Source organism: Myripristis murdjan, chromosome 24, assembly GCF_902150065.1.
Source record: "Myripristis murdjan chromosome 24, fMyrMur1.1, whole genome shotgun sequence".
NCBI classification, from domain to species: domain Eukaryota; kingdom Metazoa; phylum Chordata; class Actinopteri; order Holocentriformes; family Holocentridae; genus Myripristis; species Myripristis murdjan.
Window position 1 is genome coordinate 30,790,220 of NC_044003.1, and position 10,929 is coordinate 30,801,148.

Consider the following 10,929-nt stretch of genomic DNA (forward strand, 5'->3'; position numbering starts at 1 on the left):
ATTCCTCTCTTGTGGCCAGGAAGATGACCCAGTCTTCACCTCTGTTGTCTACCCGGTGGGGAGCTACAGCGTATCAAATGTATTGCTGCAGTTAGGAGTTGTAGTCACCATACAAATACCCATAATAGAATTATGTTTTCAGAACAGTTAATACCCATATGGGCCCTATTTTTTTCTTTTTTAAAAGATCTGTTAGCACCGAAAATTGACTGTAGTGTGAGGTGCCACCTCCTTTCTCTGACATGTATCATACATACAGTGAAAAATATATTTAAACCGTATATGTTAAATTTCTTGGATAATCCTTTTAATTCTGTTCATATTTGAAAATAAACCCTTTTCACAGCAGCAATTTTGACATGAAATACCAGAGCAGACACAGGTGTTAGTATTGACATTAATGAAGACTCTTCCATTTAGCTCTAACAGAGCTGGCCTCCTGCTCCTGTTCTTGTTGGCTCGCTGGCAGAGCCCCAGTGCACTTTTAAATGCAACAGAGTCTTAACTAATGGCATTAATCGCACCTATCACATCTATCGATCTGTTTTATTTAATTATTTATTATTTTTTTTAAATGAATACAGGTTTGTGACAGAGTTGGGGTACTGCAATCCCAATTCCTCAACAGATGAAACTTATATAATTGAATTGATTAAAATAACTATCTTGGCTAAATATTACATCCATAAAAGTCTACCCTCGTTTTATTTTATTTTTTTTTTATTAAATATACTGATATACATAATTGGCCATTAATGAAAACTTTTAGGTGAGCAAACGTGCAAAGTTGTGGTTGTATCACTTGATCAAGCCCCGCTCACTACATTTCCTGTTCACGGTGTACAGCTCCATCTAGTGGACATTTCGGAGCACTACATTGTGTGCAGCCTGTAAGGTAGAGTGCTGATGATGTGGGAGAGGCAGTCGGCTGAGTTTGAAACAGGTTAAAATGGCACATGGCGTCGAGTTCTCAGCTTTGGTTTTATAACCGTTTTTTTGCAAGCGTTCGTGAATTTCTTCGAGTCTCATACAGGCAACAACTTACTAATTTGTCATGTCTTCCTACACCAACACAGTGACAGAGCTCAGGTAACATTTATTTACCCTTGTTATTTTGGACAGGTAACTTGTGGCTGATGGATTAATTGATTCTACCTATGTCTGTCAAGGGGAAGCCTGCAAATGGACTTATCCCCTTGTTAAACGTGTTTCTGCCATTGACATTACTCTTTAGACACACAAATTATTCTCTCATATAATAATAATAATAATAACATAATAACCAAGCCTCTGCCAAAAAAAAAAAAAAAAAGTTCAGCGTAACTTCGTTTTATGGCTAACGTTTTTGTGGAGCTCGTTTCAAATCAAGGCGGCGGTGGCAGAAAGACTACTTGCCAGAATTGAGCACTTCGCCGTGATGACAGTCACTGTAACTGTCAAAATATCAAGCCTTTACGCCTCCTCACATTTTAGTAACATAAAGATGAAATAGTCATATATACACACACATATATATATATATATATATATATATATATATATATATATATATATATATATATATATATATATATATATATATATATATATATAATACAGGCCAAAAGTTTGGACACACCTCATTCAATGCGTTTTCTTTATTTTCATGACTATTTACATTGTAGATTCTCACTGAAGGCATCAAAACTATGAATGAACACGTGGAGTTATGTACTTAACAAAAAAAGGTGAAATAACTGAAAACATGTTTTATATTCTAGTTTCTTCAAAATAGCCACCCTTTGCTCTGATTACTGCTTTGCACACTCTTGGCATTCTCTCCATGAGCTTCAAGAGGTAGTCACCTGAAATGGTTTTCACTTCACAGGTGTGCCTTATCAGGGTTAATTAGTGGAATTTCTTGCTTTATCAATGGGGTTGGGACCATCAGTTGTGTTGTGCAGAAGTCAGGTTACTACACAGCCGACAGCCCTATTGGACAACTGTTAAAATTCATATTATGGCAAGAACCAATCAGCTAACTAAAGAAAAACGAGTAATGTAAATAGTCATGAAAATAAAGAAAATGCATTGAATGAGAAGGTGTGTCCAAACTTTTGGCCTGTACTGTATATATATATATATATATATATAGACACACACTACTCACAAAAAGTTAGGGATATTCGGCTTTCGGGTGAAATTTCAGGATGAACCTAAAATGCATTATAACCTTTACAGTTGAACTTAATGTGATCTTCTGTAAACTTTTGAATGCACATGTCCAACTGTTCAGTGTTTCAGTACTTTTTGCACAAGTTCCTGTTCTCTAACAACGAGTTTAACTGCAAAATTCACATCAGGTGTTTGATGCTCCAGCTCATCAAGGTCGTATCATTAGGGAACGGCTGCTGGAGACTGGGGTACCTCAAATGGAGTGGCCTGCACTTTCTCCAGACCTGCATCCCATAGAAAACCTATGGGATCAGCTGAGTCGCCGTGTAGAGGCTCGGAGCTCTGTACCCCAGAACCTCAATGTCCTGAGGGCCGCCCTTCAAGAAGAGTGGGATGCCATGCCTCAGCAGACAATAAGTCGACTTGTGAACAGCATGAGACGTCGTTGTCCAGCTGTAATTGATGCTCAAGGGCACATGACAAGTTATTGACACTGACATTTTTTGTTGTGGTATATCCACCACTGTTGTTGGCTTTTGTTTCAAGAAATTGTTTGAGATGAGGAAATCACCAGTGTATGCTTCTACTTAAATGCCCTACTTTCACTTTCACTTTTACTGTATGTGATGGCTCAGTATGAAGAGAACAGTCCTGTGTCTGGAGGGGAGTGAAGATGTGGAGTCTGCTGACCAAATGGAAGGTGAAGAGGCCATCCAAAGGCAGTGAGTGAGACACTGATCTGGAAAAGCATGATAAGGATTATAACAACCACACAGTTTGTCTCATGAGACAGGAAGGAGAATGTGCAAATCACAATTAGCAACCCCTGTCATTTACAAGGATACAAGGATACAAGGAAGTTTATTGGTCATTATACAACAGGTTGTATAATGAAATTAAAATGTGGTTCCCTCTTGATTGATTAATTGATTGTATAAAAAATAAAATTATTAAACATGGAGGAGTTCAGATGGTGCATTTAGTAGTCTCACAGCCTGAGGGAAGAAGCTGCTCTGTAGTCTGGTGGTACGGCAGCGAATACCTCTATCTTTTGCCTGATGGCAGCAGAGTGAACAGGCTGTGGCTGGGGTGGGTGTTGTCTTTTAGGATCCTTTTGGCTCTGCGCAGGCACCTCACCTCCCCGATATCACTGAGGCTTGGTAGATGGTTACCAATGATGTTTTGGGCAGTTTTAGTCACTCGTTGCAGAGTCTTCCTGTCCTGGGCCGTGCACATCCCATGCCAGTTTGAATTATTTTCCCATTTTTTCCCATTTCTTTACCATCAGACACTGTTGAGCAGGATTGGGAAAGGTTTGTCTCCTGTAGACAGGTGGACCTTAAGGCCTGTGTGTGGACAGGTGCCATTCACATGTCCACATGTCATCTGGGCCAAGCCACTCATACCTGAGCCATTCCTGCCTAGCTGGGAGCCCCACTGGGGGTCAGAGCTCTGAGCGTGCCTCTGCTGGCAGGGACCTTTATTCATATTCATGTTTCTGCCAAAGGGCAAAAAAATCTACAAAATCAATCACTACACTGTAAGGCTTGTGTAAGGTCTCAGGTGAGGTTGCGTTAGGGTTGATGTCAGTGTAATCGTTGCTTCCCTGTTTTTTCTTTTTCATTTTATTTGACCCCTTTTGAGATAAGAACACAATGTTGGACTTGCATTGCTGATGCACTGCTGTCTGTAAGAGGTGGGTGGCATCCTTTCTTTTTTTGCACTCCAAGCATTTTATAAATTTGAGAGAGAGAGAGAGAGAGAGAGAGAGAGAGAGAGAGAGAGAGAGAGAGAGAGAGATGTGTTACAGAGAGTGAAGTGTGTTCCAAGAAACAGATCTGTCATTTCTTTTCTCATTCAGTGTCAAATGTGTTATTGTATATCAAATGAAAATCTTTATTACTGTGTTTAGGCTGACAATGGCATCACCAGCCTTGAGCAAGAGCGCAGCTTCCTCCAGGCAGAGGGGGCGTGCTGTGTGATGGAGCTACAGCTGCAGCATCCAGACTCTTCTCTACACCTGGTAGTATCTACTCATGCTAGTGTCAAATCTGCCTGTGCTCGCAGGTGTAAGTTGCTTTAGAAAGGTTTTGAATTGCACTATCAATATGTGCTTTTTGTAAATGTGCCATTTAAGCATTCCTTCATGAAATTAAGCGGAAAGTTTTTTCATGCTGTTTGACAATATCACTCTCATAGTTTTAATTTGCATATTTCACCATTTAAGACATTTCATACTCTAGCAATAGCTTTCTTGTTTGTTTGTTCATATATTTATTTGTTTATTTATTTACTACAATGTATACATTTAAGGATTGTGTATGTTACTGCAAAATATTGCCTATCAGCAGCTTGTCTGAAAAACAACAAACAAACAAACAAACAAAAAACTGGAATCCGTGGTCAATTTAAAAAACAAATTGGTTGCACCTAAGTTAATATTTGACCGTGCATTTAAGAAATATGTAACTTTTACCAGCATTTTGTAAATGTGAACTTGGCCAAATTATTAGTAAAGACTAGTAGTGTGAGTCCTTGGCTTCAAAGAGATCCAGTTAGATTTACATTTCACGTGTTGGCAATTCAATTTAACAGCGTTTGTTGTTGTTGTTGTTGCTGTTGTAATAATTCAATTTCACTGGAGTTTCCAAACCATAATTTGAGTCAACTGTCTGATTTCACACATTAGCCAAAATTTTATATAAACAAACTAAAAATGTGAAATTAATGGAAAGCCATCCTGGTTTATTATGAATTACTTACTGTTTTTAAATTCTAAAAAAAAGTACCACCATTAAACTGACAGTTTCTTTCTCTTTTCTTGCTTTTGGCAAAAAGTTAGCATCCATTTATTTTCAGTCATGTGAAGAGAATTTTCCTTTCAGGAATTTTACCATGAACATTACACTTAGATTTGGAAAAGATGGGTTTTAGCACATTTCTCAGAGGGTATGAGTCTTGTATTAAATAATGAACTCCCTTGTATGCAGAATGTTGCATGCAGTGTTACAGTTTCACAGCTCACTGACAGTAAATAACAGTAAGTGTTGGACTAGAGAGTTGTAAGCCTGCAAAGTTAGAGTTATTTAAAGCTTCGAATGGGTTGATGCGTTTCTTGAGGTGTGGTTACAACTGGGGTGGTGGGGCCCAGTGATATGTCTTTTCATGGGGTCCAAAATCCCTGTGGGAGCCCCAGCTCTGTGATGCACAACAGCTCACAGAAATTTATGTATCCAGATGTGTTTGTTTCTTTTCATACTCATGATTAATATTTCACCTCTCTGTGACTTTGCTCTTCCCGTGCCTTGCAGATAAACTGGACTGTGAAGCAGCTGGACCTGTTGTGCAGTGGTTGTGGCTAGGCCAGGGCTCAGACGCCGGGTCAGGCAGCGCAGTGCAACAACACCCCACTGCTTCTGAATCTCAGCAACAACCACGTAGGCCACACGGCGCTGCTCTGCCGGGGCCCGGCCGCCAACAACACCCTCAGGGTCCTCAGGGTGAGCAGATGGATCGGTGAACACTGAAGCCTTGGACATGACACCTGCCTGTGGGCACAGTAGTAGCCTATTAATGCAATAATGGGTCTTTTGAATATGCAGGGATGGTGTGATCCTTTGTAGTGCAGACTGGTGCTGCTGGGTGAACAAGGCAGTTATGGCGCCAGTATAAAGGCATACGGTCACATATTCACTTCCTATTCCCATCTTTTTCACCACTGGTTTGGCTACCATACTTTCCTGAGGTGTTTGCATGTAAAAGCTTTCAGTTTTACAAGGTAATGGTCTTGAGCTTGAGTTCAGCACTGGAAGAGATCAATGTTTCTGTAAGTGCAACAAAACGACTTGAAGCTCAGCATAGCAACTACAGGGTACAGTATCTGCTTTCACTGCATGAAGAATGACCATGAGCAGATCGTCCAGGTCAGGGGTCAGGACAAAAGGGACATGTCTTGTCATAACAATAAGAATAGATTGAGATGTTTAACAAAAACTGCAGGATAAACTATAGGTAAATCCAGAACTGGATTAAATGGATATATTACACTAGGCTGCCACATGATTATTATGCTCATTAATTTAGCTGAACATTTTTTAGCTTATCTATTTATGTTTTGATATTCATAACCACAGCAACTGGCAACACCATAGGAACCACCTAGAGCACCATAACAATATATGCAATTTGTTAGTCATTTATTTCTAGTGGAAAGTGTAGCTCTATATTATACATCTGATTTAAATATATTGTACATTTAATTGAAAGTGTCTTTACTCATTCAGATTTGGATATTTAAATGGAAAACTTACATTTTCAGATGCTTTCTCCTGACTTTTGATGAGGTCCTTGCTGATGTCATCAAAATCCCAGGAGCTGGTCAGTCCATTCTCAGCTGCCGACAGGGCGGGCCTTGCAGGTGGTAACTGAGGCTGGCTTGTGGGCTTTGAAACTGCTGGGCCTGAGACAAGCTTGTGTAAAGCCCTTTTGTCCTGCAGCTGACACTGTGATTAGATTTTACATTTTTAAAACATTTTAAAATATACGTCAAAAAATATTTATTACATTGTGAAATCATATTTAATCATCAATATTTAATGAAGGAAGTTGATGTTCATTACACCTCTATTTGGCCTGCCTAGTGGCAATGAGGCCCTAGGCATGCATCTAGAAAGCCTATGGTTAGATGTGGCCTGGGCAGGTCTCTGAGCAGGTGTGTAATGATAAAGACCTTGCTGTCATGTCATCATTTGACCATGCAAAAATCAGAATGACTCTGCTTAAAACGGCCTTTTGTAAGAGAAAGCCTATGTACCAAACAAGCCTTGGGGCAGACCAAAGCCTTTAGTTTTCAATTATACACACACATGCACTTGGTAACACATTTGTTAACATTTTAGAATAATGAATATTTGATTTTGCCTCAAGTAAGCTATAAACACATTTAGAAAATGATGGGGAACATCTTAGATGATCTTGCAGCACCTCTGGTTTAGGAAATGTCTGGTATAACCAGCCTGGCCACAATATTTTCAAGAAATCTTGTAGTGGTCATCCACCCCAAGATAAATACATTACACAGCCAGATGTGTTTTCCTCCAACTTAAATGGAAGCCAGACGCTCAGTTTTAGCTGGATGAAGACGTCTGCCGGAGGTTTAACATCAGTGAACTCAGTTCTGCAGCTGTATGCATTGCTTAGACAGTAATGTAGTTCAGTAATGTTGTAATGCTGTTGCCGGTTGCTGAGGAGTCATGAGTACAGGGATATTAAACTTTGCCTGAGGATGAGACATGAGATGTTCAAATAAAGGCCAGTGCAGTCTGTTTCTCACTTGGATACACAACTTTGTATTGCATTCATTTTGCATGTTATTCTTTGCATTGCATTCCTGTTGCATTTATCTCTCATTAAGTGACAGATTTGAAACACTGATCAATCAGTAGCCACATAATTCATCCACAGGTGTAAGAGAATTAAATTTAATGCTTTTTAAAAGACAATTTTCATCAAAATTCAAGCCAGCATTTTGCCCAAATCATCTTGTTCATATTCAAATAAGCATCGCAGGTAAGTATAAAGGTAAAAACTACACTGAATTGCATCAGTTCAGTGCAGAGGTAAGGTTTCAAAGGGAATATGATAGATGACTGACTAGATCAGATATTATATCAGTTTCCTTAAAGTAAACTAGCAAACTGCTTCTATAATAACTTTAGCCATTATTTTTCCCCCCACACTTGGGACAGGTAAGTACAAGGATTTTTCTGGATTTCTCTCTACAGGTAAGTATGACAGGAAAGAATTAAGTGAGCAGGATGATCAAGAGGAGTGTAGCAAGTAAGTATAAAGGCAGTTCATTGGTAGACATAGTGAGTTATATGTTAATTGTGATGCACAAGATGTTTATGTTTAAATGAAGGCCTCATAAATTCAGCTTCAAGGCTATTTAATAACTTTTAAGATCCTCAAATGGATTTCATTTGAGACATTTTAAGACTTATTAAGGACCCACAGACACCCTGATCCAACAGCATACACTGCTACCAGTCCAAAGCTCTGATTCAGCTTTTATGCACAAGAGGAAAAGACAAGGAGGAGCAAATAACATCACAAACCTAAGACCATCACACACCAATGAGAGCTGCACTCTAACACTGGCCCCCCGTGACGTCAGTGGCTCCACCTTCCCTTTTCCTTCAGCTGGAGTTCTTAGCTCAACCCAATTCTCTCCAGAGTGAATACTTTAACCTCTAACCCCAGCCAGCTGCACCCGCATCAGCTCTGCCAGCTGTGCCCGTGGCCAGGCCACAGGGGCCTCTGCCTCATTCTCTCCATCCAAAAATAATCTTCTGGTATGACAACAGAACAAGAGGAGGAAGAAAAGGAGAGCCAGCCTCCATATCAAAGGACTGAGAGCAGAGAAAGAATAGGGCCAGATGCGAGGTAGTTGTTTTGCCACATTGGTTCGCTTTGTAGGAAACAGCCTGTAAAGGAAACAACACACTAGTGAATATGCATGTGTTCCATTACTTATGCAGGCCCTGCGGAGTGGGATTATTAAGGGTGTGTTGGCTAATTGTGTCTCAAGGTGTCATATCATACGGAACAAGCTCCAGTGGTGTAACAAGGCTAGTCCAAACACTTGTTACTAGCTATTCTTCCAGCCTGTTACCTTTCAATCAATGCTGGCTGACAGCTTATTCATAACATAAACAGCTTTAAAGTGCCAAAGCTAAAGAAAAAATGCTTTTGTTTCACTTCAAATCAAAGACATAAGCTGGCATACCTGTGGTCTGTGTTTGTATTGTCTGTGCTGTGGCTGTGTATCCTCATACTGCCAATTCCAAAACAAGAACTCAGATGAATTTCAATCATCGTCCTGCTTAGTCTACACTTAAAGTATCTCTCTCACATTTATGTGACCGTCTTAAAGCTGATGGATTTGTACATCACTGGCTGAGCTCTTTGTTTAATTCGAGTGAAAGATTGAGTAATTTCATTCTTCTCTTTCCATGTTTGATCTGGCAGCTGTGTACCCAGCTAAAATAATGATTCACTTAGTGCTTTTTGCCTGTTGATAAGGTCCATTTGCTTCTGGACAGCCATGTGAGGATTTGGGTTCAAAGGGTTTTTACCCCTATTGAATCAGCAGTATTGTAGGGAAGTTCCAACAGCGCACTGCGCAGGAGAGTCGTGGCTTAAGTTTGAATGAAAGGAGGCAAATGCTCACATGGTGATGCCACGGTGTGTGTATATAAGCATATGTATACTACATCATAGTACATGGAGGGGGTTGCTGACATCACCTTTTCATTGAATAGATGGCATAACAAAACATTGAAAACAATGGATAGATTTGCTTTTCTGTATCTACTGGCATAGACCCAGTAACAGCTCATAGCTCAATAACTAGGTAACATTATTAAGTTTAACAACAGTAAAATACATCATACTGCACTCCATTTACCTTGAATGTCCAAACACCTGAGTGCTTGTGTTGCAGCATCATAAACTCCAAACGAACATGATTCCTCATACGGAAGACTGTGGCAGTTTCAGTAAAAACTGGACTAAATTTGTGTGGAAATTCATATCTCATCTTTAATAACCTAACTTTTACTCCTTGTTTAGTAATTGTTGAAGTTAAATATGATTATAGTGCATAACATCTAAACTTACTGAACTGATGACACAGGCTCTTTGCATGATTGTGTCTGGTTTGAAGGAGTGAAGATTGTCACTTGGTGTTGCTGTTCCCTGACTGTTTACCTGAGAGATGTTCCTGGTGGCATCTGTCAGATCATTGCTTACATACAGTTCTACATGCATCCAAAACCTTACATGTTCGACCTCATTAGAGGAGCTGGTAAGTGTTTTTTCATGCTTTAAATGTGTCAGGGGTGCATTCAAGAAACTCAATGAAAGTGTTCCCATTTTGCTGCTCATATCAACTTTAAAAGTCCAAATATACTTTGCAATATGACTAAAAGACAATTCTTTACATAAGGGCACAGATATAATTAGCTAATTTGAGAGATGGAATAAAACAGAATTATTTAGGTAAATTATCCCTCTGATGTGGCTGAATGAAAACAAACAGCTAGCTGCCAATTTCTAATGGGCCATCTTTCATCTGAATGGACACAAAGACTTAAAACCCACATCTTATTGAGCAGTCCAATTGGAAATTCACAAATTTGGCCAAATTTTAAAGACAAAACATAAAACCGCCAACAAACCCTTCAGATATCTATGCACCCACTGGCACACACTGCCAATTACCATGATCTGGGAAGCGCTAATGGAATCTTGAGTGGTAATAAAAGTAAATAATTTAATTAAAGGATCCCTTGTATCATTGTCTGCTGTATTCAAGCCCATTAGGACCTCCAGTATTCTCATGGTAATCTAATGTTTGGGTTTTTGTGTGTTCCCATAATGAATTCTGTGTTTTTCCTCCAAATGGTGTTGTTCAGACATTTGTGTAGGTGCTGGCAGAGAAACAAAGACGTACGGTAGGACCCATTGTCGTCCATGATTATTAAAGTAAACAGAAATAGTGAAGGGGTATCATACACAGCTGCACACACTTGAACCAGTGTTCATGAAGTGGGAGGAAGGGAAAAGCAACCCTTAAGACTTTGTCAGAGATGATCCCATTGTGGAGATTCTCAAGAGCAGGCGATAGGCTCGCTAATGAGGCTTTGAAGATCCATCCTTGGCACAAAATGAATCTGGAATGGGCCCAGCAAAAAATTCAGGAGCAAAATAGAT

At 39.6% G+C, this 10,929-nt stretch overlaps 1 long non-coding RNA gene across 1 annotated transcript; it reads left to right on the plus strand.

Annotated features, from left to right (window-relative positions):
* Positions 1 to 942: 942 nt before the first annotated feature.
* On the plus strand, positions 943 to 7,461 carry LOC115356536 (uncharacterized). Its single transcript, XR_003927985.1, has 4 exons — positions 943 to 1,089; positions 2,790 to 2,876; positions 4,067 to 4,177; positions 5,466 to 7,461. It is a non-coding gene; the product is annotated as an uncharacterized LOC115356536 (long non-coding RNA).
* The last annotated feature ends 3,468 nt before the right edge of the window (positions 7,462 to 10,929 follow it).